Source organism: Canis lupus, chromosome 11 (genome assembly GCF_003254725.2).
Source record: "Canis lupus dingo isolate Sandy chromosome 11, ASM325472v2, whole genome shotgun sequence".
Taxonomy (NCBI): domain Eukaryota; kingdom Metazoa; phylum Chordata; class Mammalia; order Carnivora; family Canidae; genus Canis; species Canis lupus.
In genome coordinates this window covers 49,355,987-49,363,058 of record NC_064253.1, presented here as the reverse complement: position 1 = coordinate 49,363,058, position 7,072 = coordinate 49,355,987, and the positions used below count along the sequence as shown (strand labels likewise).

Genomic DNA, 7,072 nt, shown 5'->3' with positions numbered 1-7,072 from the left:
GTGGGGCCATCCTGTCATCTTCCTTCCTGTTATAGTGCTTGGACTCCAAACTAGTTTTATTTGCATTCTTTTCTCAGACAATTGTGATATACAAATGAGGTGTGAACATTGTATAAAAGAAGAAATTCTATAGTTGATATGGGCTCATTTGATATGTTTTAAAATGTCAGGAAAGTCTGGATCCATCTGAGGACACTTCCAATGTCAAAGGCAGGTATTGAATAGCACGGGATGTGAGATACCCATAAGAAGAATGATTGGATGTGTTTCCTTCACATTGGGAGCAAAGCTGGTGCTTGCAGCTTTAATTCTCCTTTCCATCTTGGTTCCTTGCTGCTTAAAAGATTGGGATTATTTATGATTATGCAAGGAGGTTGGACTGGGAGGTGAGAATGGTCATTAAAGAATGTGTTTTGCTTTTTAAAATGGGAGGTTGAACTACAACATGATTGCATAATGTGGGGAGGCATAATTTATATAAATCTTTGTAACTTTTGTTTATTTGAACCGAGTTTGAATTGCTTGCTCCCATGATGCTGGTAGGCTTTCATGTTATTACCTAAACCAGTTTGATCTCTGCTATTCTGAGTCTCCCCTTAGTTCTCCTTATCACCCTCCCAGGCAAGCTTAATATATGTTAATAGAAGCTATCATGACCCCACAAGTCTTTTCAGAGTCTGAAATGAACTATTGTATTGAATCCTATGAGAAATGGGAAATGGGTTCAAATACAGAAGGAGAGAAGTCTCCTGATATTCCCTTGATACCTAGCAAGTAGATTATTTATGCCAAACAACACCATTAAAAGATGTTTCTGGTTTCTTCTAGCTCTAACATCCTACAACTCTTCAGCAACTGCTGTGAGGAAAATAATCAGATTTTATCAGGTAAAAGTTAAGAGATAAAAAGCAAAACATGTATATCTATGCATTTGAGTTGAGATGAATATCACTTATGTTGTAAAATCTAATCAGAATAATAATGTAAGAATAAAATTTACAGTTCTGAAATTTAATATGTGCCATCTAGAAAATCAGTCTTTTTCCATATTTTCATACTTCCATCCCTTTACCACCTTTTATTCTAGGAATCCAACTGCTCTATTTAGACTAAAATGCTCAAATATTCTGCTAAATGAAGCCACAGCTGCTCTGTCAGAAACATCACATTGAAATGTGTTCTGAAATCATGTGGCAATGTTATGAGGACAACTTTCATTTCATGAGCTGTGAAACCAGCCCTGGGTGTCATGAAGACTTTGAGCAGCTCTTGCAGTTCTTAAAGGACCCTTGGAAACAAGAGGAGGGCAGTGGCAAAGGCTAGCCATAGCTGAGCCAACTGGCATAGTAGAAAGAGAATAAAAGTAGATTTTCTTAGATCTATTTCTTTATTTTTCCATATGTTTCAAAGTCATTAATGGTTCAAAATTCTAAAGCCACAAAAGAAAAGACAGTGAGGTCTCCCTTCTCTCTTGTGTCTCAACTACCAAGTTTCCCTACAAATAAGAGTGTTAAGATTTTCTCAGACAAATCTGCAGATGTATTTCATGTATATAACAGAACTTAGCATATTTCCCCCTCTAGCATTTTTCTCTACACAGAGTTTACTATACATACTATGAAAAATGATAGCTCATTATAGTTTATATTGAATCTCTCTTATTATGAATGAAGTTGATTGTATTTTCTGATTGTTTTAAGAGATGTGTATTTCCTTCCCTATGGAGTGATCATATCCTTATTTACTTTTTCTATGGCAGTTTTAGTCAGTCTTTTTTCTTATTGATCCTAGGAGCTTGTCTCTAATAGGGAATTGACCCTTCCTCTGTGACGTGAGTTGCAAACTTTTTTTCAAAGTTTGTTGGCTTTGTTGATGTTGGGTTTGGCCATGTAGAACCTTTGACTTTTTTTTTTTTTTGTAGTCAAATTTTTCATTTATTTCTTTTATGGCTTTTGTGTTTTTATTACGGTTTGATCTTTCCCACTTTAAGATCATAAAACAATTCCTCTATAATTTTTTCAGTACTTTGTGATTTCATTTATTACACGTAAATCTTTTGTTTATTAAGAACATTTGGAATTTATTCTGGCATAAGATGTTAAATATAGATCTGATTTTATTTTTGTCTTAATGGCTAGTCAGCATTCCAATTCTAAAAATTGCAGTGCTCACTTTTTTCCCACTGACTTCAGGTGCCTGTACATATTTGGGGCATTTCTGGCCTTTCCATTTTTTCACTGTTATCTGTTGATGTAGTTATGTGCCAGTATTAACACAGTTTTAATTATTATATCTTTATAATATGTTTTGACATCTGATGGTGATAACCCCTATTCCTTCTTTATCTCACTGTTTCTGTTTGTTCTTTCATCTGGACATTAGAATCATCTTTACTAATTAAAAAACTTGGTATTTTTATTCATATTTCATTAAATAATTTAGGGAGAACCAAGATATTTTAATATGGTCTTAGAACTACATTATTAGGAAGGAAAGAGCTTGAAAAAGAAGGGGATGAGAATGATTTTTTCCTTGTGCTGAATATATCCATAGGAAAAATAAAAAGAAATTCAATTGGAACTTGGAACTTTGTTCTAGGGCAGCCTTTCCAAAAGCATGTATCAAAGACCCTTGTAAGGGGGATCCCTGGGTGGCTCAGTGGTTTAGCACCTGCCTTTGGCCCAGGGCATGATCCTGGAGTCCCGGGATCTAGTCCCATGTTGGGCCCCTGGCATAGAGCCTGCTTCTCCCTCCTCCTGTGTCTCTGCCTCTCTCTCTCTCTCTCATTCTCTGTCTCTGTCTATCATGAATAAATAAATAAATAAATCTTAAAAAAAGAATGAAACAACAACAACAACAAAAACAAAGACTCTTGTAATAGTAATAGGAAAAACTAAAAAAAAGGGGGGGGATTCGGTGTTTAAAAGTTTGATAAACATTGTCCGCTATGTTGCCTCTTAAAGATTTATGATAAACAATAGCCAATAAAGACTATGAGAGAGACAAGATGTGCTGGAGGGGAGGGAAGATGCAGACTTCCACTGTATTAGTGATAAACAAATACTGTTTATTACCTGTCCCCCCCAAAATGAATATGAAAACCCAGCAGTAAAGATGCCTATTTACTTCTGTTTACCATGTTGCTTCAAAACTTGTATTTCTTTCTCCAAGTAACACCTCTTAATATTCCAAAATATGTTCAGAAAAACTCAGTTTGGAGAACCTCAGGGCCAATTGTAGATATATTTTTTAAAGATTTTATTTAATTATTCATGAGAGACAGAGAGAGAGAGAGAGAGAGAGAGAGAGAGAGAAGCAGAGACACAGGCAGAGGGAGAAGAAGGCTCCATGCAGGGAGTCCGACGTGGGGCTCCATCCCGGGTCTCCAGGATCATACCCCAGGCTGAAGGTGGCGCTAAACCACTGGGTCCCTTGGGCTGTCCCAATTGTAGATATTTAAAAGAGAATTTTTGCATATAAGGTCCTTTCCGATTTTTGATGTTCCTTGATGCTAAGCATCAGTAAGCTAAGAATCTAGGAAAATAATCTTTAGGAAATTATTTTTGTATCGTTTATTCCCACAGGGATGATAGGTGATCAGATATCGTTTCTCCCTCTTCCACGATTGGACTCCTATGTGAATTCACTGAAATGGGTGAAATTGCACGTTCTATGCCACCCTTCTAGTCACTGATTCATTCATTCACTTGGCACTTGTTAAGTACCTAGTATGTGCTGGGCCCTGCCTAGTCCCTTTTCATGGGCTTCAAGAGGGGCCTCAATAGCAGGCCCCTGAGGCTGAGCCTCCAGACCCCTCTCTTGCCTCATCACTACCTCCTCATGTTCACTTTGAGGTATATATTTCTAAGGGCAATTGTTCTAAAAACAATATTGTTCTATATGGGAAAGTTATAATCCTGAGCCTCTGGCAGCACTGTTTGCCTTCCTGAAAACAACTATGACATAACTGAATCTCACTCCAGGCAGGATGAGGCACCAGAGAAAAAGGAGAGAGGAATTTCTGCAAGTGATAGGGACTCAGCTTAAAACACAGATGTTTCCGCAATACCATTTGCAAATAGAAAAGGTACAAAGGTGACTTAAGAAAAGCACAGAAAGAGTAGGGTTTCCTATTTAAATACCATTTAGAAATCTTCGATGTGGTAATCCTCCTGTGTTATGAAATATCTTTGAAATAAGTACCAGAAAATGAATAGAGACAGTATCGTGCAGAGGCAAAGTATCCAACTTGACTCAACACCAAGACTCTTTTGAGTCCTGAGATAGGCTGGAATAACATCCTTTGCCAAAAGACGTCAGATCCTGCAGTGGTCAATACTGATTAAGTTGTGAGATTCATCTGTGGTTTTGATGTGGCTCCATGTTCTTGATGTAGACCTATAAATGGCCCCCTATAAAGTGCAAAAAATTCAGAGATATTCCCGGAGTCTTAATAGAAGATCTAAAAAGCACCAGGTTTTGCAACAAATTACTAGTTCATCTTCCCTCTGTTTTAGAGCTTCATTGTCAGTCAGATTCTCTCCCTTAAAGCAGCAAAGATGGCCAACAGCAGTGCTAGGCTTTTATTCTACTGGTTGAGCAGCCTCAGAACAAAGAACATCTTCCTTCCTGATATTTTCAGTAACAAATCTTAGAATTCATCTCAGTGACCCTGAATGGGTCATGTGCTCATTTTCAAACCAATCTTGATGACTCTGCTTGGCAGGTCTGGGTCACATTCCCATCTTTAGAGCTGGGGACTAGATTCAGTTCTGTGTGAACCAAGTGGACTGGGAGAGTGATGGTGGAGAGGAAGTTGAGGTTCTTCAGAAAAGAAGTAGATTCTGTTATCAGAAGAGATTCTAGAAGATTAAGAATGGAAGATGACCACTAGCCCTGTGGTACCATCTAAGGGTTAGCCATGGCAGCCAGGGGGAGGGGAGAGAAGCGGGCAGTTCTCCAGCCCTCTTACACATGCTTTAAAAAGAGCATTTCTGGTCCTCCCTCAACCAGCTTTATTGAAATATAATTGGCATATAACATTGTGTAAATCAAAGGTGTACCATGTGTTGATTTCCTTACATGTTGCAAATGATTACCACCATAGTTTTAACCAAGACCTCCATCATATCACATCATTACCATTTTTTTTTGTGGTGGTGAAAACATTTAAGATCTGTTATCTTAGCAATTTCCAAGCATATAATATAGTATTATTAACTATAATCACCATGTTGTGTATTAGATCCATAGAATTTATCTTATAACTGGAAGTTTGTGCTCTTTGACCAATATCTACCCAGTTCCCCCACTATCCTTTCCCTCTTCCTTAGCCCCTGGTAACCACTGCTGCAGTCTCAGTTTCTATTAGGTAGGCTTTTATAGATTCCATATATAAATGATGCCATACAGTATTTATTTTTCTCTGATTTACTTTATGAGCATGATGCTTTTAAGTGTCATCCATATTGTCACAAAAGGCAGAATTTCCTTCTTTCTCTTGGTTGAATAATAATTCACTGCATACACATACAACATCTTCTTTATCCACTCGTCTGTTAACATACCCTTAGGTTATTTCCATATCTTGGGTATTTTGATCAGAGCTACAGTGGACATGGGAATGCAGGTATCTCTTCAAGATCTTGCCATCATTTCCATTGGATATATATACCCAAAGTGGGATTGCTGGATCATATGGTAGTTCTACTTTTAATTTTTTGAGGAATCTACATATTGTTTCTTTTAGTGGCTGTATTGATTTGTATTACCACCCATAGGGCACCAGGTTGAAGAAAATGACTAGTAATTTGTTGCTAAACTAGAATTTTAGAAGCCACAACTTTATTAAGCTTTCTCAGTTTGTAAACCAAGTCTTAGAGATGCAGCATAAATTTCTCACAGTCACACAGTTGGTAGAAAAATGATGATTCCATTAGATTAGAGATATTTAGCCAATCAACATATTTTGAAGACCTAGTGTGTATAAGGTCTTGTTCAAGGCACTGGATATAAATGTGAAAATGAATATCTCACAGAGCTCACAATAATTTAGCGAAGGTATGACAAGTATAAAGAGAATTCACAGGGAAAAATGTGTGACAATCTGTATTTTCCAAAAATGTCTACAGCAATATTTCTGATCCCACAATCTTTTCCAGAATTTTGCTATTCTTTATCAGGGATGGATCTCTATCTCACTCCCTTGAATATGGGCAAGCTTGTGAGGCTCCAACAAATTAAATGCGGCAGGTTGAAGCTAAGTTAGAAAAGGCAGTACAGTTCCCACCTGGCTTTCTGTCACAGGATGTTCAACTTTAGAACTCAGCCACCTTGCTGTGAGAAAACCCAAACCATCTCACACAGAGGGACCACATGGAGAGGCCATGTGAAAAGGAACTGAGCCCCAAGCTGAGTGCCAACTTCAACTGCCACTCATGTGAATGAATATATGAACCTTTAGATGAATACAACCTCTGGCTTCAAGTCTTTCAACGCCCGAGACATGGTGGAATGGACAAGCCATCCGTGCTGTGTCTTATCCAAATTCCTGGCCCATAGAGTCTGTGAGCATGATAAAATGGTTGTTTTATGCCAGAGAAAGTGGAACAGAGTAATTCTGTCTAGATCTTCATAGATGGTATAATGAATTGTATGAGCAATTGCTATGAACTGGCCAGAGTGGTTTTCTCCCACCCCCTTCCTCATGTAACAGTCTGGTTGGTGTCCATGGCCTCACTAATCACAATAATCCATTCCCTTGGACTCTGAGATTTCAAAGAGATTGCTCTAGGAACCAGGGCTTAATAGGAACTTAATGCAGCTAGAGTCTTCTTTCTACCTCTATTGTTCACTTATACCCCCCCCGCCACTCCCAGCCCAATAACTTCAGCAATATGAGATACCTCTTTCTCTCTCATTATCCATTTATCAACCCAGGAGGGCCCTGGTTCCTATGGCAATCTCTTTGAACATGTAGACCACACCAGTATTTTTCCCAAATGCTCAAGCCAGTAATTTTTCTTTCTTATATATTGGATTTCTATCCCTTCCCTCCAAGAATTCTGCCTAA

The 7,072-nt window shown here is 38.1% G+C and overlaps 1 long non-coding RNA gene across 1 annotated transcript in view; it reads left to right on the top strand.

Moving 5' to 3' along the window:
* Positions 1-832: 832 nt before the first annotated feature.
* LOC118350309 (uncharacterized) overlaps positions 833-7,072 on the top strand; it is a 48,163-nt gene continuing 41,923 nt past the window's right edge. Inside the window, exon 1 of the long non-coding RNA XR_007400990.1 lies at positions 833-887. This is a non-coding gene — a long non-coding RNA (uncharacterized LOC118350309). The remainder of the gene's footprint in view (positions 888-7,072) is intronic.